Source organism: Rhineura floridana, chromosome 9 (assembly GCF_030035675.1).
Source record: "Rhineura floridana isolate rRhiFlo1 chromosome 9, rRhiFlo1.hap2, whole genome shotgun sequence".
Taxonomy (NCBI): domain Eukaryota; kingdom Metazoa; phylum Chordata; class Lepidosauria; order Squamata; family Rhineuridae; genus Rhineura; species Rhineura floridana.
Window position 1 is genome coordinate 3762320 of NC_084488.1, and position 26813 is coordinate 3789132.

A 26813-nucleotide genomic window follows, 5' to 3' on the forward strand; every position below is an offset into this window, starting at 1 on the left:
CCATATTCCCAGCTCATGGAACAATCCACTGCTGCCCATAGCCCAGCCCTGGCACAGGATTTGTAATCTGTGTGTGGAGATTGTGAACTTTGGTGACATCCCTACTATCCATTATACATAACTGTCTCTGAGGCATAACAGTTGAGTGCATGGACCTCCCTGAAAGTTTCTGTTTGATCTTGCCTGGATTGAAACAGAGTATCAACACATTGTGATTATAATATTGCCACTGCGTGGAGTTAAGACTTTTAGTCCATCAGGACCACACAGGGCACCGAAGTCATGTCATGGGGATATAATATTATCTCTTAATCTCTTTGGGATGAAAGAGAAACGTTGTCCTCCTGTCAGGAACTATTGTCATTTGGAGTTTGAGTCTTATGTTGGGGACACACAAAAGCCACACATTGGGCAGAGGCAAAACGGGCACTAAATGGCTGATCATGATCAAGCTCATTTCATACATGTCATCAGCATTGTCCTGAGGAAATATGATCAGATCATTTAATACTACATCTAAGGGTCTGCTAATTTCTTTGCTCAGGTAAGTAGTTGTTTCTTCTCTTTATCTAAATGCCCCTAGAGCCTAACATGCAAGTTCACTAGACAGAGCTGTTGAAACATTTCTTCCACTCATATTAAAGAATCCCCCACCATAAAAAAAAGAAACACCACCCACGAACAGCATTGCTCTGGGGAATTACACAACAGTCTGTAATTATGATTCAAAACCTCACCTCAATGTATTATCTTGATGAAATTATCTACCAGTTCATTTATAATTAAGTGGAGGCTCCATGAAACATTACAGCAGGAAAAGCTTCATTTTTAGAAGAAAAAGCTAAAACGTAGAAATACAAATTCGTGATCAAGGAAAATCCTTTGTATAGCTTCACAGAGCAGTAAAGCTATTAACCAAACAGTTCCTGAGTGAACAAATATTGCTGTGTTGAATGGTTTTTTTTATACTGGGGTGTCCATTTTTGATGTAAAAATCATTTGGGGGGTGCAAAAGGATCAGCGTGAAATCCTGCACTTTTCCTTTCTCATACATTTTCAAGGCTGCCTGCAACGATTGTTTTCCAGATTTGCTGCTCCTACAGTGCAAGGTTTCTTTTTTAGCTTTAACTCTTTCTTCACTGGATGATCCCAGCCAAGTGGTGAACATTATGATGTTACTAAGACAAATAGGTAATCAGATTTGATGCAATGGTGGTTGGTTCCCACAGAGACTGGTAGGGCAGAAGGCAGGGAGACCAACAGCAGGTGGAACCAGAGCCAATGACAGGCAGACACAGCCAATTCTAGTGCATCTTCCTCCCTGCTGAGTACTACTAGGGCAACAATGAGACTAAGGAGGAGGAGGCTGACAGCCAGTGCTGGATTCTTTGTAAGTAAGAAGGCAGGCAGGTTGGGGCTGGCTGAGAGCAGACTGAAGCTGGTGGGGGAGTGTCCCATTTGCTATAATGGACCAATCTCCAGTTTGATGATGTCACTGAGGACAAACAAAGCTTTCCAATTTCCCTCACTCTGAATGGGGAAGAAAGAGGGAACACATCCTGTTGCCATCACATAACCTCACTCCCAAAACACTGGCCTGATTAGAATCTAGGCTGAGATAAAGATCATCAAAATAATAACTTTGTGATACTTGTGGGAAGAGGAACAAATTTTGCCCCTGAACATTGCATGCAGTGGTGCAGCTAGGGCTGAACCTCAGAGCCTAAGTCCAGGAGCCCTCCAAATGACCACCCAGAGGGGGGTAGATAGGCTCAGCATGAACACCTAGGGTGACATGGGCATGTTGCATGTGTGTGTATATGTGTGCATGCACTGGGGCTGAGCACATACATGGTTATAGTTGATGATCATATTATTTTTACTTTCCTAGGGGCTCTGCACCTGCTCACTTTGCTCACCAACACCACCTACAATCACCAGCGCTCCTCCAGGGGTCGCCAGCACTCCTCCTCCCTCCCCCTGTATATCATTCATCAGCATTACTCCCCCCCATCACCTGTGCTTCCTTCCCCCTTTCCCATGGGTCACCAGCCCTCCCTCCCCCTCCCTCCCCCAGATGTCACTCCTCTCCCTCCCCTCCCCATGGGTCTCCCTCCCCTCCCCATGGGTCTCCCTCCCCTCCCCATGGGTCTCCCTCCCCCCCCACAGGTCACCAGCCTTCCCTCCCCCTCCATCCTCCATGGGTCACCAGCTTCCCCTCCCCCTCCCCCTCCCTCCCTCTTCCCCACAGGTCACCCCTCCCACATCCCCTCCCTATGGGTCTCCCTCCCACCGACCTACAGTGAAGGAGGCACCTGAGCACCACTTCAAGCACTGCCACCTTGCCTCGCCCAGCAGCATCAAGCTACTCCTGAACATTTAGAAAAAATGTAGATAGTAAGAAAAAATATGTTACCCCTTTCTTCCACAAAATGATGCTTATTCTCAAATGAATGTGTTTAGGGTCAGGGGAGTAGAAGCAAGTTCCATTTTATTTCTGTAGGTATGATGGTACTATAATTTAAGTGATTTTAAAATGCAAAACAGTGCATGTATTTCTTTTTTATTATTAGGGTTGGCAAATGGTTTTTTGTGCATTTTTTGTTGGTTTTAGCTTTAGCTTATCAGGGATGTAGAAGCAGTTGTAAAGCATGGAGTGGCTGTTGGGGGAGAAATCCAACTGTGTGCTTCACAACTGAAGTGATACACATGACCATCTGAAGCCCTCCCCCCACCCCAGAATATAATTAAGTCCAGAGTCTAAAATTTCCTAAGTTGTAACACTGATTGCACAGAAAGAAGGGAGAGAGCAAATTTTGGGTTGAGGCTGCCAATGAAAAGCAATATTTATTCATTTTATTCTTTGATTTGTTAAACACTGAAATCCCCCTACATCAAATGGAAATCTCAGGGTGGTTTACTCAGCAGTATATGAAAAAGAACAATAAGATACACCATTATAAAACCAAAAACAAATACAAATTTAAAAAATCATAACACACTATAAATGCAACAGCAGTTTATAATATCACTAAGACCTTGAATAATCTAATCAAATACCTCTAAAAACCTGGATGAACAAATGCATTTTAACCTGGCACTGGGAGCCTGCTAATGTAGGACTATATTTCAAACACCACTTCGGGGAAGGCCCTGTTTTTTCTCATCACATAATACACATCTACAGGTGGGATGAGAAGCCAAGTCCCCCTCCCATACCTCATTTAGGGCTTTATATGTAAAAAATGTATTATTAACAGTTTAAATAGGGCTCCGTTACTTATATACAGGCAATGCAGATCCCATTCAATAGGTGTTCTATGGTGCCGTACTGATGGCCACATTTTGCTCTAGCTGAAGTCTCCAGACCATCTTCAAGGGTAGCCCTACATAGAGAGCATAATCTAAACATGAGGTTGCTAGAACATGTATTACTATGGCAAGGTTGCCCAAGTCCAAGTTGGTAAACCAGCCGTAGCTCTTGAACTAGCCATAGCTGGAAATAGGCACCCCTTGCCACCGAAGCCACCTTGGCCTCAAATTACAGTGCTGGATCCAGGAGTAAAACTCTCTCTCTCTCTCTCTCTCTCTCACACACACACACACACACACACACACCCTTCTGCATTGCAAGCAGCAACCTGCTGCATGGTTTGCTCCCTCCAATAAGCTGTTTTATATTAAAGGTTTTGTCATTATACACCCTCTCTGTGGCCTTCTCTTCAAGATACTTTTCACTGGCAACGAAGGTGGGATACCTTTGAGGCACACACAGTGTTTTTTTCTTTCATGGATTAGAGAGGGAGAGAGAGCAGTCCTATTGGATTAGGCAATCAGCTTGGGCCTCGTGGAAGTTACTGCAAAGCATTCTAGGCTAGTGTGCATATTGTGTGGAATATGGTTATCCAAAGGTATATTGAAGAATTTAACCCTGCCCCAGCAAGTGGAAAGTTATGCAGCCAGGCTAGAGTTTTACTTGGCAGCCAATGGCATTACAAATTCAGAGAAGTGTGCTGTGTTATTCAGTGTCTGTGAGGCAGACACCTTTGACTTAGCCCAGGACCTTCTAGCATCAGGGCATTTCGCCACCAAACTGAAATTGCACAATGTAATTCCTTCTATAAACATAACCAGGGTCCAACAGAGAGTGTATTCTTGTATGTAGCTAAACTTAAACTCTTGGCACAGCATTGCATTTTTCCAAACCTTGAGGAGATGTGCGTGATTGCCTGGGCTATGGTTTCTTTGATAAGGCCCCGCAGAAGTGCCCATTTGCAAAAAGACAGCTTATATACAAAAATGCATTAGAGGAAGCTCTGGCTGCAGCAAGTGCTCAAGAAGTGCAATTGGCAAGGAATTTACCATGCTCAGAAATCCCGCTGGCTGAAGATCCTAAATCAGCAATTTCTGGACATCCATAGGGTGCAGCATAGCAGTTCATCAACCAGAGTAGGTGCTTCAGGAACTCTGAGATGCTGATAAGCTTCCCCAGTACAGTGTAAGAGCCATGAACGATGTGTCTGCGTTTCAAAAGATGCACAGTGCTGATATTGTCAAAATGTCGGGCATATGGAGCGAATGTGCAAAGCCGAAGTGCAATCAGGACTACAGTCGAAAGAAAAGCAACATGAAGGACACAGAGCAGCACCAGACACTGTACAGAAGTCTTCCAGAGGAAGTGGCATTCTGCCAGGCTGCAATATGTTGTCATTGTACAAAAAGTGAGGGTGACAGTCACCAGCCATGATGCTCCATGCGTTATGGAAGCTGATGGTGGCTCGGGATATACTATCATCTCATCAAAAACTTAGCAGCAAATCTTTCCATGTGGGGGTCAAGAAACTGTTCCTTTTCCCTCCAAAATTATTGACTACCAGGTAGATCAAGGGCAGTACAAGGCAGCCGCGAAGCTGATGCACATTACCAAACTTTCTGTGGGACCTTACAATTATTGTTTGCTCAAGGCCATTGTACCAGTCTACTCAGCTTAGACTGGTTTGAACAATTGTGTATGAGTCTCAAAGGTATCCACCAGACTGGTGGGTCATTATTTGATAGCATTCTAACTGATTTCAAAGCTGAATCTGATAAAGGTCTTGGAGAATATAAGGGGCCGCCCTTTTCATTGTTCTTAGAGTCTGCTGTGGCTCCCATCTATATGAAACCCTGCCATGTCTCATGCTGAACTTGATCATCTCACAGGGCAAGGTATCTTGGAGCCAGTGACATCTCCTGCCTGGGAGGCCAATAGTGACATCTGTATTTGTGGCAACTACAAATATACTATCAACAAAGCCCTGCATCAGCACTATGGATGGGACCCTTTGGCCGGTGCCAGTTTGAAAGCATTCCATCAACCTAACAGGCCATATCTATTTGAGTTGGTTATTTGTCTGCTAGCCACAGCTTTTACAGACCTGTTTTTTCCCTCACTAAAAATATTGATATTAATATTGATACTTTGATAGGAAATATTGATAATTAAAGGAAATATTGATAAAACGATTCTTACCAATATTTTAGAGGTGGACATTTTAAAAAAACACCTCCATTTTCAAAAATAGTGGTGGAAAATCACTACATAAAAATCTGATCCACAACAATAAAGAATAAGCAAATGAATGGAAAATTCTCTACAGAATCTGAATGGGGTGGAATTCTAGCACATCCCTAATCAGCACACATAATCAGTTTCAGTGGTGAGTCATCTTTTGACATCACTATCCTAAGAGAAAATCTTTGCCAAGTTGAATCTGGCCCAGGCTTATTGGCAACTGTGTGTAGATGATGCCACTGCTTGATACTCAGACTATTACCACTCAATGAGGAGGAAAACTATACCTCCTCTTACTCTGCCATGGAGCTTTTGATGATACAGAAATCTTGCTTGGAAAAGACAATTAGCAACTCTTTCCACCTTGCTCCTTTACTCTTAGAATCATGGAATGGTAGAGATGGAAGGGGCCTGTAAGGGGGCCATTGAGTCCAAGCCCCTGCTCAATGCAGGAATACAAATTAAAGCATTCCCAACAGGTGGCTGTCCGGCTGCCTCCTTAAGGCCTCCAGTGTTGGAGAGCTGTTCAATAAAAGCTTTGCGTGTTTTATTGCTGTCTCTCTGCATACAATGGGAGATTAGCTGTCAAGACAGCACCCCTCCCTCCCTGTTTGTTACTCACCTCAGCTGTTTTCAGGGTGTAGCTCTCAAGCAGAGGAGGGTCCCCGGGAAGCAGGTGAGGGAAGGGAAGGGTCCTCCAAGTTCTGTTGACTACTTCTGCAGGATGGCCCACATACGCAGTAGGATTGCAAGAAATGGAGGTTGAAATGGGGCAGTTGGATAAGAAGCTCTACTGAGCCAATCAGTATCAACCACAAGAAATCAAGCACATGAGCAGAGGGGCAGTGTAGCTGGATGGGTTGAAGGGTGTTAGGCAGAATGAGAAGCATTCTGCCGCACATGAAAGGAGAAAAGAAGCACTCCTGGTGCCATCGCTATTTGGGTTCTGGTGCCAGGCAAAGTCATTCTTCTTCACCCAGGAGGACCTTAATTTTCTCCTTCTCTTTTACAGGAGTGGAGATGAGTTGGATTTGCTCTTTTCCGTATATTACTGGTGCATTTTAGGTTGTGTTTACTCTTGTTTTTAATGTTTGTTTCTGCAAGTTGCTTTGAGTCCACCTTTCTGAATAAAATAAAATAACAGGGCTCACAGCCCATTTGTCACTCCCTCTGATGGGCTCTGGTGTGACACTCTCTTAGGTGTGCTGGGGATGGGGTGGGGGAGGAGTCGATAGATAGACAGACAGACAGACAGACAGATAGATAGGTAGCATAATTCTGCATGCTAGTCAGCTGTGTGGCCCATGATGTGTGTTTTTTCTGTGGCTGTGTGGTTAGAGTGCTACTACGTGGAGTCTGATGTATTGGTTCTAGATCTGCTCTCATCTTTTTTGTGTCTGACAGGATTGTTGATGGACAGGTATCTAACAGGTGAGCTTTACAATATATTACATTTCCCTACTGTGGGACTCAATTCCCATCCCCCCATCTCCTGTTCATCAGATCACTGCTGTATCGCACTCCGTCACGTAGATAAGTCTCCTACATAGTGCCATTGTGGTTTCCACGGTTGCTTGTACTTGTATCTCCCCTCTCCTTCCCTGAAAAATATTTGTTACCCTCAGAAACATGTTGCTCCTTCAGTGGGCTTTAAACCCTTTTGCTGAGATGGAGAGGTGTGTGTGTCTATGTGTTCTCCATGCTTCTTCTGGTGGTCTGTCCTTACTCCCTTCTGTATTTTTCTGCCAAACATCTTCTGGTTTGTAGGCTGTGTGTGTCTATTCATAGTACTGTCATGCCCCTAACATTGTGCAGAGGCCAAGATGCTGACACTGAGGGGAAGGGGCCAGCCAGACCAGCACAGCCAGTGGTGTAACCTGCAGAGATGCTGGAATGAAGCTCCAATACAAGGCAGGAACTCCTCAAACTAGAGACCCCTGAATCAGGAAGTCTAGCAATAACCTTGCCCGAGGCAGATCTCCACTAAGGATCAGCTCTGTCGAGACCAAGGGCCTCACGTTCCCCAGTATGCAGGGGTTACTGCAGGATCCCAATAATATTACAAATATGATATGCTGGTGTTAGTAACTGCCAACATAGGAGGCTCCATAAGAAAGTGAAAAAGAAAGTGAAAGTGAAACTTTCAACAAGCCTTTTAAGTTGAGACCTAGCCTAGTCTGTGTCTGTGTTAGAATTGCTTTTAATATGTTTTCTTTAATAATATGATTTTAACCCTTTTTCTAAAAAAATATGTTTTTAAAGCTTTTAAAAAATGTTTTTAATGTTGTTTTGTTTTAATGTATTTTAAGGTCTTTTTATGATGTTTTAAAGTGTTTTTAGCATTTCTGTTTGCTGCCCTGAGCTCCTGCTGGGAGGAAGGGCAGGATATAAATCAAATAATACATAAATAAATATCCCCCTCCCCCCTCACTAAATTTTCCCCATCGTAGGATGGAGAACCCTATCTGAAAAGACAGATTTCACTTCATTATACAATATAAAGATCTCTGTGCTTAAATGCTGATTCTGAGAAAAGACTAGATATCTTTTTAGTTCACAAAACACTAAGTATAATAATCTGTCCTAAGCATGCAATCCAAACTCAGTTTCAAGAAACATATATCTGATGGAAACCACAAGCTGAATTCATCAGAGTTAATGGGTGGGTGAGTAAGTCGAACATAGTGCTTCCTGCAATTAAAACATCTGGATTCAAATCAGAAGGTTACAGTTACCAACCAAGATGCTTGAAATCCATTTAAGTCTGAGTACAGCAGGCACAAGTGAATTCTTTATTGTTCTAAAGTTTATTTTCTTATACTAGAGCTTTAGCAATTAGTTTGAAATTGAAGTGAGAAAGACTGAAGCCTTGAGGTTTACTGCTGTCTGCTAAAATATAGATTATTATCCAGGATTCAAAGGAGTTACCAAAGCAGTCATTTTAAACCTGTGGCAGGATAGCAATCATTAACAGCCCTCCTGAATTAAAGGAATGAATACAACTTTTCAGTTCACAAAGTAGATAGATTAGGAGCAGTTTTTTAGGCTTGCGGCTAAATGTCTCTTAGTCAAGCTAATGGGATGAGCCCCCCTGTCCCATCTCTTCCTCTTTTGCAGCCAGAGGATCATTCCTCTGCTAATAGATGTCAGAGGAGGAACCAATGGCAGCTGCTCTTTCAGCCCAGCCAAGGGAGTGACAGTATAGGATAGTTGATGTGCAGTAGTAATTAGTATTGACAGTATTGATAACTGATATGAAATAGTGTGCCGTTGTGGTTTTCATACTTTCTGTCTTCAGGGAACACTGTTCACACTGAATTCTGAACTCTATATATCTGCTATCTTGAGGGTATCTTCTAGGGCACAAGCTCAGTTCACACCCGTTGCCAACTATGATTATAAAATAATTTTTACATTTTTTTTACCAAGGCTTTTACACTGGAGGCTGAGTGCTTCTACATTATACTATGTTATGTTGTATTTTATATTGCACTATATTTTACTGTATTTTATATTGTTTTGGTTTTTAAGAATTGTATTTTCCATGAGCTGGTCATTGACCAAAATAAACAAATCTGATCTGATCTTTGCCAACTAAGAGCATTTGACAAATAACATACAGTGGTAAGAATGGTGAACTGCATGTTTCAGATGGTTTAGGAGTATTTATTTATTTATTTATTTATTATTAAATTTATTAGTCGCCCATCTGGCTGGTTGTCCAGCCACTCTGGGCGACGTACAAGATAAAAAAACAATACATTAAAACATTAAAATTTAAAACCATAACAGTAAAAACCTAACCCACCCCAAAAGCCTGCCTGAAGAGCCAGGTCTACAAGGCCCGGCGGAAGCTCATCATAGAAGGGGCATGGCGGAGATCATTTGGGAGAGAGTTCCACAGGGTGGGGGCCACTATTGAGAAAGCCCTCTCCCTAGTCCTCACCAGTCTAGCTGTTTTAACCGGTGGGATCGAGAGGAGGTCTTCTGAGGCTGATCTTGTTGAGTGGCATCCCTGACGATGCTGGAGGCACTCCTTCAGATAGACTGGGCTAAAACCGTGTAGGGTTTTAAAGGTCAAAACCAACACCTTGAATTGGGCCCGGTAAACAACCGGTACCCAGTGCAACTCCTTCAGCACTGGAGTGATGTGATCTTGCCGGCAGCTGCCTTTAATCAGACGAGCCACTGCATTCTGTACCAGTTGCAGCTTCCGGACTGTTTTCAAGGGTAACCCCACGTAGAGCGCATTACAGTAGTCTAGGCGAGAGGTGACCAGGGCATGTACCACCGGTGGGAGCAAATGGTTGGGAAGGTAGGGGCGCAGCCTCCGTATCAGATGGAGTTGATACAGCACCGTCCGGCTCACAGCCGAGACTTGAGCCTCCATGGACAGCTGGGAGTCAGGAATGACCCCCAGGCTGCAGACCTGGTCTTTCAGGGGCAATCGTACCACATTGAACACCAGGTCCACATCCCCCAGCCTTCCCTTGTCTCCCACAAACAGTACCTCGGTTTTGTCAGGGTTCAGCTTCAGCTTATTCCTTCCCATCCAGCCACTCACCGACTCCAGGCACTTGGACAGGGTTTCTACAGCCAACCTCGGTGCAGATTTAAATGAGAGATAGAGCTGCGTGTCATCCGCATACTGATGACATTGCAGCCCATATCTCCTGATGATTGCCCCCAGCGGCTTTATATAGATGTTGAACAGCATCGGGGAGAGGATGGAACCCTGTGGCACCCCACAAGTGAGAGGCCAAGGATCCGAGACCTCATCCTCCAATGCCACTCTTTGGTACCTACCAGAGAGGAAGGAATGGAACCACTGCAATACAGTGCCCCCCATGCCTAACCTCTTCAGGCGGTCCAAGAGGATAATGTGGTCAACGGTATCGAAAGCCGCTGAGAGATCAAGGAGGACAAGGAAGGTGAATTCGCCCCTATCCCACGCCCTCCTCATATGGGCCTTGCTGATAATTTCCTCTTTCAAAAAGTAGAAGAAGGAACAAGGGGATCGGCAATCCTGGACCTGATCTTAACTTACAGGGACGAATTGGTCACGGGAATTAAAGCGGTCGGTACCTTGGGGGAAAGCCGATTTTAGCAAGCTCAGGGAAATGATGGGTAGGATCCCGTGGCTAGAAGACTAAAGAAAAAAGGAGCCCAAGAAGTGTGGGAGTTCATGAAGAATGTTTTACAAAAAGCACAATCGCAAACAATTCCAAAGAGGAAGAAAAATGGAATACATCGGAAAAAGCCAATGTGGCTACACGGAAGACTGGTGGAGGAGGTAAAAGTAAAAAAGAGCATGTATAAAGAATGGAAGGAAGGACGCATCACCAAGGAAGAGTACCGACGAGCAGCTCGGGCTTGTAGGAATAGCGTAAGGAAAGCTAAAACCCAGAATGAGCTGAGGCTGGCGAGGGAAGCGAGGAACAACAAAAAGGGGTTTTTCAGATATGTTCGAAGCAAGAGAAAGACCAAGCAAACGGTGGGACTGCTGCTCAATGAGGATGGCAAAATGTTGACAGATAACAAGGAAAAGGCCGAACTGCTCAACGCCTATTTTGCCTGCGTTTTCTCCCAAAAAGGGAACAGTGTGCAACCTTGCATCAGTAGCAATCTCAGTAAGGGGTTGGGATTGCAGTTCAAGATTGATAAGAAGATAGTCAGGAAATACCTAGTTAACCTAAATGAGTTCAAATCTCCAGGGCCTGATGAACTGCATCCCCGAGTATTGAAGGAACTTGCTGATGTACTCTCGGAACCTCTTGCCATCATCTTTGAGAAATCTTGGAAAACGGGAGAGGTGCCGGAGGATTGGAGACGGGCAAACATCATCCCGCTCTTTAAAAAGGGTAAAAAAGAAGATCCGGGGAATTACAGGCCGGTCAGTCTGACTTCAATACCGGGAAAGATATTGGAACGGATAATAAAAGAGTCCATTGGCAACTATCTAGATGACAATGCTGTGATTAGAAGGAGCCAGCATGGGTTTGTCAAGAAAAAATCCTGTCAAACTAATCTCATCTCTTTTTTTGATCGGGTCACTAGCTTAGTAGATGGTGGAAATGCTGTAGATGTCATCTATCTAGATTTCAGCAAAGCGTTTGACAAAGTCCCCCACAACCTTTTGATTAGCAAACTCGTCAAATGTGGACTACATGGAAATACTGTCAGGTGGATTCACAACTGGTTGGAAAACCGTACTCAAAGAGTGGTCATCGATGGCTCTGCTTCGGACTGGAAGGAGGTTTCGAGTGGAGTGCCACAGGGTTCTGTCCTGGGGCCGATACTCTTCAACATTTTTATCAATGACTTAGATGATGGGGTGGAGGGAAGCCTTCTGAAGTTTGCGGATGATACGAAACTGGGAGGGATAGCTAACACAATGGAAGACAGGAATAAAATCCAAAGGGACCTGGATAGACTAGAAAATTGGGCTGAAATTAATAAAATGACATTCAATAAAGACAAATGCAGGGTTCTGCATTTAGGCCACAAAAACAAAATGCACGGGTACAGGATGGGAAATACCCGGCTTAGCAGTAGTGCGTGTGAGAAGGACCTTGGAATTGTAGTGGATCGCAAGTTGAACATGACCCAGCAGTGTGATGCTGCAGCAAAAAAGGCAAACGCGGTTTTGGGATGCATAAACAGAGCTATAGTTTCCAGGTCGAGGGAAGTAATAGTCCCACTATATTCTGCATTAGTCAGGCCTCATCTGGAATACTGCATTCAGTTCTGGGTGCCTCATTTTAAGAAAGATATAGACAAGTTAGAGCGGGTTCAGAAGAGGGCGACGAGGATGATAGCCGGTATGGAGAACAAGTCTTATGAGGAAAGGTTGAAGGAACTTGGCATGTTCAGTCTGGTGAAGAGAAGGCTGAGGGGTGACATGATTGCACTCTTTAAGTACCTGAAAGGCTGTCACATAGAGGAGGGTACAGATTTGTTCTCTGCTGCCCCAGAGGGTAGGACTAGGTCTAATGGTTTTAAGTTGCAGGAGCATAGATTCAGATTGGACATTAGAAGGAACTTCTTGACAGTAAGGGCAGTTCGGCAATGGAACCGACTGCCTAGGGAGGTGGTGGGATCCCCTTCGCTGGATGTCTTCAAGCAGAGGCTGGACAGCTATCTGCGGGAGATGCTCTAGCTGTGGATTGCCTGCTGTGAGCAGGGGATTGGACTCGATGGCCTACAAGGCCCCTTCTAACTCTATGATTCTATGATTCTATGAAGGCATTGAATCCAGCAAGTTTGAAACCCCAAAAGAGGCGGACTCCTCCACAGAATCGTTGTGGGTGGTGATACCATGCCCCAGGAGGGATTTAATACTGGGAACGATCTATCATCCCCCTGATCAAAATGCTCAGGGAGTCCTTGAGATGAGATATGAAATTGAGGAAGCATCCAAACTAGGAAATGTGGTAGTAATGGGTGACTTCAACTACCCGGACATAGACTGGCCTCATATGTGTTCCAGTCATGACAAAGAAGCAAAGTTTCTAGATATTCTAAATGACTATTCCCTAGACCAGTTGGTCATGGAACCGACCAGAGGGACGGCAACCCTGGACTTAATCCTCAGTGGGGACCGGGACCTGGTGCGAGATGTAAGTGTTGTTGAACTGATTGGGAGCAGTGACCACAGTGCTATTAAATTAACCATACATGTAAATGGCCAATTGCCAAGAAAATCCAACACGGTCACATTTGACTTCAAAAGAGGAAACTTCACAAAAATGAGGGGATTGGTAAAAAGAAGGCTGAAAAACAAAGTCCAGAGGGTCACATCACTCGAAAATGCTTGGAAGTTGTTTAAAAACGCTATATTAGAAGCTCAACTGGAGTGCATACCGCAGATCAGAAAAGGTACCACCAGGGCCAAGAAGATGCCAGCATGGTTAATGAGCAAAGTCAAGGAAGCTCTTAGAGGCAAAAAGTCTTCCTTCAGAAAATGGAAGTCTTGTCCGAATGAAGAAAATAAAAAAGAACACAAACTCTGGCAAAAGAAATGCAAGAAGACAATAAGGGATGCTAAAAAAGAATTTGAGGAGCACATTGCTAAGAACATAAAAACCAACAACAAAAAATTCTATAAATACATTCAAAGCAGGAGACCATCTAGGGAGGTGATTGGACCCTTAGATGATAAGGGAGTCAAAGGTGTACTAAAGAACGATAAGGAGATTGCGGAGAAGCTAAATGAATTTTTTGCATCTGTCTTCACAGTGGAAGATATAGGGCAGATCCCTGAACCTGAACTAACATTTGCAGGAAGGGATTCTGAGGAACTGAGACAAATAGTGGTAATGAGAGAGGAAGTTCTAGGTTTAATAGACAATATAAAAACTGACAAATCACCGGGCCCGGATGGCATCCACCTGAGAGTTCTCAAAGAACTCAAATGTGAAACTGCTGATCTGCTAACTAAAATATGTAACTTGTCCCTCAGGTCCTCCTCCGTGCCTGAGGACTGGAAAGTGGCAAATGTAACGTCAATCTTCAAAAAGGGATCCAGAGGGGATCCCGGAAATTACAGGCCAGTTAGCTTAACTTCTGTCCCTGGAAAACTGGTAGAAAGTATTATTAAAGGTAGATTAACTAAGCACATAGAAGAACAAGCCTTGCTGAAGCAGAGCCAGCATGGCTTCTGCAAGGGAAAGTCCTGTCTCAGTAACCTATTAGAATTCTTTGAGAGTGTCAACAAGCATATAGATAGAGGTGATCCAGTGGACATAGTGTACTTAGACTTTCAAAAAGCTTTTGACAAGGTACCTCACGAAAGACTTCTGAGGAAGCTTAGCAGTCACGGAATAAGAGGAGAGGTCCTCTTGTGGATAAGGAATTGGTTAAGAAGCAGAAAGCAGAGAGTAGGAATAAATGGACATTGCCAACACACCAAGGAAGACTCGTGACACATGTATGGATGAAATGTTATATTTATTAAAATATAACACATAATCAATCAAATTCCAATTTGCCAATCAATAATCTCAAATCCTTCGGGCAGGTGAGGCTCAACCTATCTATGAGGGTCTAGACCCTCCAAACCAGGAGGCAAGTCAGTCACATCGTACTGCAACTCCCCAGACAAGGATGTGGGAAAACTTCTCCCTCCTTGCAATCGGAGTCAGGTTTGTGGTTCCAACCTCCGCATCCTGGCCCCACCGTACAGGCGTTCACCATGATGCGCAAGCCGGTCGCACGTGGACACCCCCCGGATCCACACCAGCCATTACGCCTTGATGTTTCACCAGGGAGTGCCCTTTACCCAAATGCCTCATCCACCTCCATTTTTAACCCCAATTACCTCACCTGCCCGAATCCAACGCCACAAGAGGGGATCAGCTTAAGCTTGGTCCCCTCAACCCAAAGAAAACAAAGCCCCCAAACCCAACCTAAAATCCTCCAATAGCAAATCACACCCAATATCCGAAAGATGGACACCATCATCTCGAAACAGATGCGGTGCATGAAAACGGATTCTGTCATGAGGAATATATGCCCCACCCAATGACAAAACTAAACTCCTAACTTTCCTATTCACCCACTTTCTGGATCTGTCGATCCTGTTGGGGTGCATTGCACCCCTCCAAACACGTCGCACCAGCATGTCGGACCACACTATAACAAGGTCCGGGTATGACTGGATAAGAGCATTAAAATCCCGGGTGATCCTAAGCAGCAGATCCATACCCGGCTGCTGCACCAAGTCGTTTTCCCCTAAATGAACCACCACACATGTGGCCGGTTAAGCGATGCCATAAGGCGACACACCAAAGGCATGAGCGCATCCCAAAGCATGCCCCTCTGAGCCTCCCAGTCAACCGTTGCTCTAGCAGAAAGCTGCAGCTGTGTCCCGGCAAGCGTAGAGAAGGCTCTCCGATGGGCCCAAAATAAAATCGAGTGGCCACACAGGACGACCCTCGCAGGCACCAGAAGGCTCAGCACACCTAAGAAAGAAAGAACAATACATCAGAATCAATACCTGATATAAGACTTGAAAGCGGAAGAACACCACCTTCCAATCGCCTGAATATCCTGAACGCTCATGCCCACGAGGGCGGCGGCCATAGCCGCCCCAATCCGAAAGAAATGCAGCCCATAGACTCCAGCATCGCGACCACTGGCCAACAAGGCCCGCCAAACAACGGCCCAAAATTGAAATTGAGTCAGGGCAGAACCATCTGCATGTATAAAGAGGTAACGCTGGCCCACTGGCCTCATTGACAGAAATGAATGCACTGCAGCCACTGTGCACAATTCAGGGACCTGGCAAACTCTCAATGAAATAATACTGCCACGGCCCTTTTGATCAGTCTTAGAGACTCGAAGGGAAAGCCTAACTATATCTGCACCTAGCGTGCAATCGCCAAAGCAAAAGGCTCGGTAGGACACATCGCGCTTCGAGGAAGCCAGTACTTTGCTAGGGCGAAAAGCACCATAGAACATCGTCAGTGTTACTGCGGCGAACAGGTGCGACTCATACTGAGATGAGCATAGAGACCTAAATAAAGGCAGGATCTGAAGGAGAACATCAGGCGTGATTGGCCTCCTTCGGTCAGTGGGCCTGTGAGCGGAATGCGACCAACCCTGAAGGACCTTCCTGACCCTAAAATCTACAGAATGATCCCGCATTCCTCTTGCCTTGGAAATAAAGGCCAGCGCAGAGAGGTGTCCGGCGATGGTAGAAATATGAGATTGCCCATTCAGATATAACATAAACTGCAGCCAATGTGAGCAAGAACAGGCCATACAGGAGGCAAAGCACTTATGGCACAGAATGCCTGGAACATCCCCAAGGCAAGCTGGTACACCCTCTGAGTGCTGGGAGCAAGGGCAGAAGTTATAGCTGAAGAACGCCACCTGCCAATCACCTGGACATCCTCAATGCTCAAGCCCACAAGGGCAGTGGCCGTAGCCACTCCAATCTGAAAGAAATGCAGCCCATAGACTCTAACATCGCAACCACTGGCCAACAAGGCCTGCCGAACAACGGCCCAAAATTGAAACTGAGTCAGGGCAGAACCATCTGCATGTATAAAGATATAACGCTGGCCAGCTGGCCTGAAACACAAACATTGCTGCATAGCGGAAAATGGGCATAAGTCAGGTACCTGGCAACTATAAAGAAGCAAAAAACTGCCAAGGCCCTTTTGATCAGTCTTATAGACTTTTAAGGAGAACCTCACTAAATCTGCACCTAACGTGCAATCGCCAGAGCATAAGGCACGATAGGACACATCGCGCTTTGAGGAAACCAATAATTCACTAGGGCGAAAAGCACCATAGAACATCGTCAGAGTTACTGCGGCGAACAGGTGCGACTCATACAAGATGAGCACATTGACCTAAATAAAGGCAGGATCTGAAGGAGGACATTGGGCATGATTAGCCTCCTCCAGTCAGAGGCCCTAGGAGCGGAACGCGACCAACCCACAAGGACCTTACTGACCCTAAATCCACAGAATGATCCTGCATTCCTCTTGCCTTGGATTAAAGGCCAGCGCCGAGAAGTGTCAAGCGATAATTATGACACAAATAAGTTTTTGCCCTTTGAATACAGCATAAATAGCAGAATACTTCCAGAACACGTGCCCATGATGGCAACTGTTGCAGCTGCTCCTATATGAAAGAAATGTAATCCTTAAACATAATGGCCTTGCGAACAACATAGCAATAATCAAAACTGAATCAATGCATAGCCATTGATACATGAAAAGATAGTACTGGCCCACTGGCCTAACAGAGAGAAAGGTCCCTCAGCGAACCAGGGACAGAGAGGGCGATGGGCAGCCCCTCAGCTTCACCACTCAATCACAAGCCCACTGGTCTGTCTTAAGCATATGCGCTGACAACACCACAGCAATATAAGTGCAGGGCTCAAATATTACAATGAGTTGCCCGGAAAGCTAATTTTACCAGGGCAAAAGGCTCCCTAAAATTATTGGTAAGGCCACCGCCCAGGATAACCGGCCTGGAAGAGGGGGGGGCACTAAGAATCATCGAAGGCAGGAACATCAACAGTATAACAGGCCACATAGGACCAGGCGGTCTCAGGGTGGAATGCGACTAGACTCCTTTGGTTTTCATAAAATGGGTTCTTGAATGCATTTGGCCTGAAAATTAAAGAAAAAGGCAAAAAGGAGGCAGGATATATTCCCAACGGTAATGTCCTGCCCTCCTTAGTAGAGCATGGGCTGCAACAAGGTGTACACCATTCATACATGGGGGGGGGATGGCCTCATAGGATCAGACGGCATTCGAGTGGAATGCAACTGTACTTTGCGGAATAAACGCATGCACAAGGCGCATAGCTCAAATCACGTTGAGGTTCTGGGGATTTACCACATAACCTTAGCCAAGTGGTGCACTGAACGTATCATGAGGATCAGAAGGGCAGAAGGCCACATATATACCGCAAGCACTGTTGGAAAATAGTCCAGAAAATAAATTCTATTGTGAGCCCCTGGCACCTTAAAAGCAGCCAGCCATTATTCGGCACACTCAAGATCCTGAATTGACACCAAAATACCAACCACTGACTGCATCAAAGCTTACCTACAGTTCAAGCTACAGGAGCAAGTCCTTTGTTCTTGAAGAAAGAATGGCCGTTGAAGTCACATCTGGCCAGCAGCACTTGCACAACCCAGTAGAAGTGATCAGGATCTAGACGACAGCCTGGCCATAACGCAAAATCCCACAGAACCTAGGCAGGTTTCCCACAGAAGGTTCTTCTTCATATGATGTAAACAAGTGCTGCCATCCCGACGTATGAATGAATGTGAATCTAACATGTAGCAGCGCCTAGTATGCACGAGACTGCCATGAAATAGATGTGATTGAAGAGGGTACCTGTATCTTGTGAAACAAGCAGTATACTATTCATATTTTTGGAATAAAGTTAAATTGAATTAAAAATGCCTTGGAAAAGCTTCATGATATAGATTTACCAAATGCTAGAGGAACAGTTTAAGCAAGAACCAATAAGCTATCATTCCTAAAATAGACATATTTTATATTTCATTTAGCTATTTCAGGGATAAAACAAAGCATTTAAAAATACAGGCAATAGAATGCCTTAAGCAACCAATGTATTAAAACATTCCTGCTACACTCCAGCTATAGAATAACTGTTGTTATAAGCTTATTAACTACTAGAGATCCATAAAGAAAATTACAGTTAAAACTTAATCACTCAAAAAGCCAACAAACACTGATTTAGCAAACTTATATATATATAAATATTTATTTATTTATTTATTTTTCCATTAACCTTAACGTATTGGCTCTCAGAAAGCCACAACAATGAGTTCACCTGGCTATAGAGCATTTCCTTTATGCTTGCATAGCATAAATTACCTTTCTCTGAATCACACTTATACATATGTTGAAGCCACATAAGAAGTCTGAGATGTGGGATTCCAATGAACTCACCTTAAAATAAATTATCTATTGCCCTTTAGATGATATTACATAAGCATCTATACTTTTTCTCCATGCACAATAAATGCAACAAAATTATGAAGCTAAATAATCAAGAACAGCATTTTAAAAACCAAAACATGAATGTAGGAGTACAAACAGAACTAAATATAAAATAAATTGATATAGGGAAAAGCATTAAACAAAAGGAACGGGGTGTGTGTTAAATTTACATATATATCTATAAATGAATTCATGTATTTATCTATTTATTTATTTAATAAAAAATATCTATCTATAATTATCCTAAAATTAAATTATGCAATTATCCATTGATTTAATAATCATAAAATTGTATGATATATAATAAATTAATAAGACAAAACAAACACCCCACCACCCTTTGAAGCAACTCACACCTCCCCCATGAAAGCGGCAAAAGGAACAGGAGGGGGTGCAAGGGGAGGTGGTAAACGACCCAACTTCCCACAACACCCAATAAGAGGTGGGAGAATTACAGAGCAGGCTGAATGGAAGGGGGGGCTTGACAGAGGATACCAACAAGTGGGGGGTGCTTGTGCAAAACGCCTTGACAAATCCCAGTCCAGGAAGGCCCCAGTAGGGCGCAAGGAAGGCCCCTAAAACAAATGGGGGGGGAGGAATTGTGCTGGAACGCACTATCAAAAGGCCCTCTCCAACAAGACCAGCACAAAACATGCCGCTCAAAAGGCCCCTAAAAAAAATGGGGTGGGGGAATCACTACAACTCACCAACTGTTGCAGAGCAAGCAGCAAGATTTTAAAAACAAAACAAAAAAGAAACGCTTGCCCGCAGTTTTTTGAAACGGCCGGTATCTACCCACTGACGGGCGGGGATAAAAGGGGAAGGAAACGACCCCCCAGGCTCTAAATAACGCCGGAGCACAGGGAATTTATTCACCTGCAGCACAGCTGAAGCTGGAATGAGGAGAAAGACACCACACACACACACACACACACTCTAACACACTGGGGTGGCATCTGTGAGGGAGCAAGTGAAGGGGAACACGCAGCAAGGAAGGCGGGAAAACCGCCACAAACCAACACCGACTCTGCAACAGCCCAGCTGTGTCACTGCAACGGGAGGAAGGAAACACAGGAACGAAGAAATCCAGCGAGGGAAGCTGAACCAATCCAACAAAAGAGCTAAATGCAAGCGTGCCGCAAGGCAAAAAAGGCGCGCTCTTAAAGCGGAGCAGGCTATATGTAGCCGCTCAAAAACCCTTACCCCATTGGTCAAGATACCCCACCTGACCTCTTACACAATTTCTGGAACCTTCCCGAGCCTTCCTAGAAATAGGGTGTAGGCAAACCCGCCCCTACCAAATGGGCAGGACCGTCATTCTCCCAATGGAGGGCTGTAGAAAGTGGAGTACCTCAAGGATCCGTATTGGGACCTGTACTTTTCAACTTGTTCATTAATGACCTAGAATTAGGAGTGAGCAGTCAAGTGGCCAAATTTGCTGACGATACTAAATTGTTCAGGGTTGTTAAAACAAAAAGGGATTGCGAAGAGCTCCAAAAAGACCTCTCCAAACTGAGTGAATGGGCGGAAAAATGGCAAATGCAATTCAATATAAACAAGTGTAAAATTATGCATATTGGAGCAAAAAAATATTAATTTTACATATACGCTCATGGGGTCTGAACTGGCGGTGACCGACCAGGAGAGAGACCTCGGGGTTGTAGTGGACAGCACGATGAAAATGTCGACCCAGTGTGCGGCAGCTGTGAAAAAGGCAAATTCCATGCTAGGGATAATTAGGAAAGGTATTGAAAATAAAACAGCTGATATCATAATGCCGTTGTATAAATCTATGGTGCGGCCACATTTGAAATACTGTGTACAGTTCTGGTCGTCTCATCTCAAAAAGGATATTATAGAGTTGGAAAAGGTTCAGAAGAGGGCAACCAGAATGATCAAGGGGATGGAGCGACTCCCTTACGAGGAAAGGTTGCAGCATTTGGGGCTTTTTAGTTTAGAGAAAAGGCAAGTCAGAGGAGACATGATAGAAATGTATAAAATTATGCATGGCATTGAGAAAGTGGATAGAGAAAAGTTTTTCTCCCTCTCTCATAATACAAGAACTTGTGGATATTCAAAGAAGCTGAATGTTGGAAAAGTCAGGACAGATAAAAGGAAGTAGTTCTTTACTCAGCGCATGGTTAAACTATGGCATTTGCTCCCACAGTAATGGCCACCAGCTTGGATGGCTTTAAAAGAAGATTAGACAAATTCATGGAGGACAGGGCTATCAATGGCTACTAGCCATGATGGCTGTGCTCTGCCACCCTAGTCAAAGGCAGTATGTTTCTGAAAACCAGTTGCTGGAAGCCTCAGGAGGGGAGAGTGTTCTTGCACTCGGGTCCTGCTTGCGGGCTTCCCCCAGGCACCTGGTTGGCCACTGTGAGAACAGGATGCTGGACTAGATGGCCCACTGGCCTGATCCATCAGGCTCTTCTTATGTTCTTATGACAGCCTCATGGTCATCATGGAGGCCATGAAGTCCCGAGCCAGAACACTAGAGGCAGCCTCAGCATGGACATTGAAATCAGCCAGGACTATTGTTGTGGGCTCCTCCAATACCACAGCCAAGATGGCCTCAGCCAGCTCAGTCAGAGAAGCTGCTGGGCAGCATGGTGGATGGTACAGAGTGGTTTCCTGACGACAGAGATGGAAGCTCTGTAGACCACAGCAACTCCTCCCTCCCCGTCCCTGCAGCCTGTGCTGATGTTGCACCAAGTATCCAGGTGGACAAAGCTTAGTGAGATCAACTCCTCCCAGCTCACTCACCCAGGTCTTGGTAATGCACACCAAATTGGCACATTCATCCATGATCAAATTCTGATCTCAATCCCATTGAGAATCTGTGGAGCTCTTTGAAAAGTGTGGTTCACAAGCAACGTCCAACCAACCTGAACAACCTGGAGTGAATCTGCAAAGAAGAATGGGCCAAAATCCCTCTGACACAGTGTGCAAAGCTGGTACATTCTGTACCTACCTCAAAAGACTTAAAGTTGTTATTGCAGCGAAAGGTGGCTCTACCAAATATTAATGTATGGGGGTTGAATACTTATGCAAGCAACATGTTTCAGTTTTTTATGTTTCTTACAAACATTTCCCAACATGTACACTTTTATTATAATCATAACTGAAATTATTTACTGTGCATGTGTACCAAGATCCTGCTGTGATCTTCAGTTCTAGATTTCCTGATATTATTGTAGAGAGAAAGGCAATCTTGCTGCTGCCAAAAGTTATACACTCACTCAATTTCTGATGCAGGAAAAGGAAACTGTTTTCAGGATTCTAGCTATTGCCTGGAGGTCAGCAAATCTCTCAATCAAAAACCCTGACTTCACTTATTGGCTAAAAACTGAAAAGGGCAGGGATTAGAGCAGCCAACTTCTAACAGAAATTGCGGGGGGGTGACATTTTGGTGTATATTTCTTGAACCAGACCACCAAGAAACTTAATTTTTTTAAAAATGAAAGCTAAGAGTCTGGAGATTGGGGTGACTCACCCAGATACCAAGAGAGGACCCCAAGATCCAGAGTCTCCAGGCAAAAAACGGAGGCCTAGGAACCCTAGACAGGACCATTAACTTCAAGAGCTATTTAATTGCAATGTGTTTTATCCATTATCATGGAAATGGCTGTATGACCTTGAAACTTTTAGGCTCCAGCCATTTATCTCTAGGCTCCACCTAAGCACCAGAGTTTTAAAAAGAGTTGAAATCATGTGACATCACCAGGGCCCATCTCTGAGTCTGAGGGAATAGGATGCTGCCAGCCTTTGAAACTTTGGGAGTGCTGTTTTTGTTATTATGTGCCTTCAAGTTGATTACGACTTATGGCGACCCTATGAATCAGTGACCTTCAATAGCATCTGTTGTAAACCACCCTGTTCAGATCTTGTAAGTTCAGGTCTGTAGCTTCCTTTATGGAATCAATCCATCTCTTGTTTGGCCTTCCTCTTTTTCTACTTCCTTCTATTTTCCCCAGTTTATTATCTTTTCTAGTGATAATGTTTCTCACTACGTGTAGACATGGCAAATCTATATGTTGGTGGAGTGGTGAGCATATTCTCAATGGCAGCTAAGCAAGGGTAGAGTGCTGTTTCATCTGCTTATCCTGTACATTAGCAAGGAGTTGCCCATGTCAGTTTCTCTTCAGATCCAAAAGTTGCTGTGAATGTTGTATGTTATTGAATTTGTATGTTATGAACAGTTACAATAAAAATATATAAGACACACACACTTTCACCCAGCAACAATTACTGGCCAGGATAAATTACACAGCCAGGATAGGGGGTGGTGTGTGTGTGTGTGTGTGTGTGTGTGTGTGTGTGTGTGTGATAGAGACAGAGAGAGAGAGAGAGAATGAATGAATGAATGTTTTATTCTGATTTTAAAGAACATTTTGTATGTGCCAATTTTAAATAGTGACTCATCCCTAGCCCTTGAAATTTGCTCAGCTATAAAAGCATAAAAATGTCAAAATGACTGATATATTTAAAAGCATTTGTAAACCACATAATATTTTAAGCAGTGTACAATGTATTTTTAAAAATAGTATAATTAAAAATACAGCCTAAAACCAATTAAACAGCAATATAAAACAGGTAATACAGGCACAAATAATATCACGACAATACAGCTAAGGATGTTTGAAATCTGTCCTTTTTATTTCCATGGCAGTTTCCACTTTCCTGCCTTCTAGTCTCAAATATTCATAGAAAGGCCACGGAGTGCCTGAGATATCCCTGCTGTTGAGAAGTGTACATCAAAATCAGCATCCAAATGCTATTCATCCTCACTTTTAAACTCCAGGAAGCTTGTGCACGAGTTTTTGCATCTAGCCACCAACAGCTTTTTTCCCAATTGAAAGTTAAATCAGAGAGAGTCAGGCAGAAAGTGGGTTGAGGATAATTACAAGAACCATGGCTGCATCTCCAAGTACAGCAGTAAGGAAGAGCTTTAGACTTAATTCTGTTTTCTGGCTTCTCTGCCTTGCAACATTTTAACAACTTTCTCATGTCTGAATAGGACTCTGCTGAATTTGAAGCCAAGCAAGCTCTTTATCTCTTTTTAGTTTGAATAGGCCAGGTTTCTAGAGGCAAAGATTTTGATTGTAAAGGGTCCTGAGTTATGCGTTAAGGGTAGAGATGCCAGTGTAGATCTGAGAGTTTAACTTTCAGGAGGTAGCAAAAAAGACTTTTGTTGTAAAGATCCCTGACTCCCAGCTGTAAGAAAGTTTTGTTTCTTTCTCTTCCTTGGTGAAAAAGGAGATTATCTACTGCAGAGCACCTATTATTTTACCTTTTCATTCACCGTAAACTCTGTTTTCATGCTTGTTGTTTCTTTCTATGCAGTCGTACTTGGTGCTAAATGCTGACCTTTACTTTGTTGCCAGAGTAAATGTAGACCATTTTACCACTTCACAGGACAAGCCCTGGACTTTTTCAACATTTTAAAAGCCAGCTGGCTTGGATATTTACCTGTCTACAGTAACATCTAACTACTTGTCAGCTGTAGCTCGGCTAGCATACTACCAAAATAAACTCTTTTCAGATTCCTAGTCCAATGGCCATTTACTTCATTGTGAAAATGGCAGGATCCCAGCCAGCTATGGGTAAGTTATATTTACTTGAAAGGAGAGGGGAAGAATTGTTTTGCTTCAGACCATATCTACCTAAGGTGATGGAATCTTTCATGAAGCATTAACGAAAATTCCCTCTCTCCTCCCCCCAGCCTTACCCCTTTCCTTTTCTTTTGAAAGCAATTTAACTCTGCTTTCTTATTCCCATCTGGAAATAAAGAGCTGGGTTTTCATGCTCTTTCACTAGCAGAAGATGAAGGAATAAAATAACTTTTTGTCTACCTTTCTTTTGGATCAACACAATGAGATTAATTTCTCTACTCCTGTGTTTTATCGTAAGAAAAAGGATAGCTGTATTAGGGTCTCCCTACATAATCAGACATCATGGAATAACAATAGTTTCAAAGTCTTGCATGTTTTGTACATTAAAGGGGAAGATGGAATTAGAGGTTAAGTATGGTGACAGAATCCATAACCCCTAGCAAGAGCTTGGGGTTCTTCCTCTGTCTCATCTATAATAAAATAATAGGATTATTTCCAGGTGAATGGAGTTCATAATTTCAGAGAGGTACTATGAGACTGTAACAGATGACCAAACTACCTTAGGATGCTCTGTCTTGGATGTCTATACCATCCTGCCACAAGGGAAAGAGAATTTTACCACACCTCAGTGGCAGATGTGAGGTAACATATGTGATCCTATGTGTGGAACTGTGTTTGTCTGATCTGCCCACAGTGACAAGAAAATAATCCAAGGAAAATTACAATGTGGATTCTGATGGGCGTTTGCCAAGTGCTAACAAAACATTTTGCAGCATAAATGACTGGAAAAGATAATCGTCTGTATCATTCAGTCAACTCATAAGGAGAATTTTACTGCAAAACAGGTACAAATGTGGTAAAGAATGTGGCAAAATCCTTCCAGAATTTAGTATTTCCTTTCCTCTGTGCACCAGCAGCCCCTGAAGAGAAAGCCTAGGTATAAGATATGTTTAGTAAGACACCAAGCATTACTAACACCAAGTAAAATGTTAGCAGATTTATTAGTGGGAATAAATTTTAATCAATGACAGACAATGTTAATGGGGCTGCAAATGAATGGTGCATCTACTTATTTTTTGAGGCCATTTTGGTGCTATACAGTCTTAAAGGCGTTTTTTCTAACAATGTCTGATTATTCTAGATTTTGACTGTAACAATGAATACAGACATATATAATTTTAGCAACGAGACCACTGCATAGGCACACTCACCACATGTTGGACACCTTTACAACCTTCTCCCCTGAACTGAACTCAAGGGAAGCCTATTCATCTGCAGAAGCCTTATGTCAGTCACGAAGGGCTGGTTCACACGGAGGTTTAGTGTGAGTCTGGTGCTACTTGCATCCATGTTAAATTTGCATGGTTCACATGACATTGCAGACAAAGAGAAGGTAGGACACAGTTTTCCCCTTGAAATCCACATTAAACCAATCCGGGGATAATGCAAAAAGTGAAGGAAAAACCATCTCCGCTTCGTTGTTTTCCTGAATGTATACACTTTGCTTTGACATTTTTTGCCAGGTGAGTGGATCCTAGCTTTCAGATACTCCCCTTTCTCCACCCACTAAACTCTCCACAAGTTCCATTTTGCTTCCGGTGGTTTAACCAGCCACTTCCAGCTTCACTTTGTCCTCCTGCATTTGCTATAGCCTTCCTTCTCCCACCCATCTCCCCTGTTTGTTCCCTCCCCTCACTCCTTGAAACCAGCGATGGGCTCCGTTTCCCAATATCATTGTATCCCCCAATTACAAGCGATGTGGCAAAAGGCAGCCACACCCTGCCCTCCCCTTTCCCTTCATTAGACCCCGGTTTGTCCTGCAGTGGTTTGCCAAGAGGGAGTAGCTGGCTGGCTGGGATTCGCCTCAACCTCTGCAGTTGGGAAGAAAGGATGGAAGGGAAGAGAAACAAGGGAGAAAGTGTCACACACTCTCCCCTCACCTTTGCTTTGTATTGGGGGGGAGACTTTCCCACTCAAGAAGCAGGGAAATACACACACACAAAATTAAGGGCAGAAGAATGCCTCATTCTTTCGAAGAGGGAGAAGGAAAAAGGAGGCTGTGATAGAGGAACGTAGCTCCTTAAGTCAGTGCGCCACTCTGGGGCAAAAGAGAGGTGGGGAGTGCCAGTCCTCCCTCTCTGTCC